We start from the raw sequence: 1,648 nt of genomic DNA on the forward strand, positions 1-1,648 counted from the left end.
GAGGATAGCTATATGTTTTTCTTTGGGATCACCTTCTTATTTAGCTTCTTTAGGAGATCAAATTATAGACTCACTGACCTTTATTTATCTCTAGAAACCAATTATGAGTGAGTACATCCCAAGTTCATCTTTTTGGGTCTGGGTTACCTCACTCAGGATAGTGTGTTCTATTTCCATCCATTTGCATGCAAAATTCGAGAAGTCATTGTTTAAAAATATGGAACGCTTCACGAATTTGCGTGTCATCCTTGCGCAGGGGCCATGCTAATCTTCTCTGTATCGTTCCAATTTTAGTATATGTGCTGCCGAAGCGAGCACTCCAGCAATAAATTTTTAAGTGACTTCCCTGTAATATATATTCATTTAATACAATATTTGACTCATAGCTTATAGTGAATAAAATATTTTAAATTGTGGATGATAGAGAGATTCAACTTTCTATTCTAACATTTCCCTGTTTTAAAGCCTATAGCATTTGTAAATATCATGACAAAGAAGGATCTTAACTTTTCTAAATAATTTCAAGTTTGAATATATTTTCCTTTATTCATTAATTCACGATACGGCTACTTTGAGAATACTTGAAATTTGTTTAAAAGACCTCACATATATATCTTTCTTAGCGTGTATTTGTTTTTCTCCTTTTTAAAAAATAACAGATTTTCTTCCTCATCTACATTAATTGAGGAATTCATTCTTATTTTCCTCTCTCAGTTCATATATTAATTTAATGATAGAAGTAATAGGTATCTATTTCTAACCCTGGTGAGCAAATAGCTATATGAGTTATTTGTCTTGTATCTGTGAGAAAAACTGACAAAGCAACTTGAGGAAAAAAGGTATTTTTAGGTTCCCAAATCAAGAAAGTAGTCCAACACAGTGGGAAACACATGGAAGCAAGAACTTGATTATGATAGCCATTTTTATCTGTAGTTGGGAATATCAGAAATATAAAATATAGCACTCAGCTAAATTGTTTTCTTTTCATTCATTTCAGAATACTATCCCCTTGGTTAGTGCTGCCTGTATTTAATATGGGTATTTCCCAAACATTTAACCTAATGTAATTAACTCCTTGAAGATGACCAAAGGCTAATATAATTTTAAAAATCCTTCATAGATTTGTTTAAAGGGTTAATATCTGGGTGATTGTAGAATTTTACAGTATAGGGTAACCATTATTGTAGTTGTGTTTCTGCACATATTCTGGTCAAAAATATTCCCATAGCACTACACACACACACACACACACACACACACACACACACACACACATGCATACATATATCCCATTACAGTGTTCATGAGCAGCAGCTAATTTACCACTAATGCAAATGTCTTTGTTAGTGTTACTATTTCTGTGATGTAATGTCACGACCAAAAGTAAGTTGGGGAGCAAAGTGCATATTTCACTAACATTTCCAGATAACATTTCATTAAGAAAAGCAGTGAGAGAAGGAACTCATACAGTAGAGATGCAGAGTCACAGAGGTGTTCTGCTTATTGGTTTGCTCCTCATGGCTTGCTCAGTCTACATTGTTATAGACCACAGGACTACCAGCTCGGGATGGTCTCACCTACAGGGTCCTGGGCCCTTCTCTATCAATCACTAATTAAGAAAATGCCTTATAGGCTTGCCAAGAGCATA

General features: G+C 34.3%; 1 non-coding gene across 1 annotated transcript; it reads right to left on the reverse strand.

The window, feature by feature from the left end:
* Positions 1-211: 211 nt before the first annotated feature.
* LOC126512004 (U6 spliceosomal RNA) lies at positions 212-318 on the reverse strand. Its single transcript, XR_007594872.1, has one exon. It is a non-coding gene; the product is annotated as a U6 spliceosomal RNA (small nuclear RNA).
* Between the last annotated feature and the right edge of the window lie 1,330 nt (positions 319-1,648).

This window comes from Alexandromys fortis, unplaced genomic scaffold, assembly GCF_014885135.2.
Source record: "Alexandromys fortis isolate MF-2015 unplaced genomic scaffold, M_Fortis_MF-2015_v1.1 scaffold_113, whole genome shotgun sequence".
Lineage (NCBI taxonomy): Eukaryota > Metazoa > Chordata > Mammalia > Rodentia > Cricetidae > Alexandromys > Alexandromys fortis.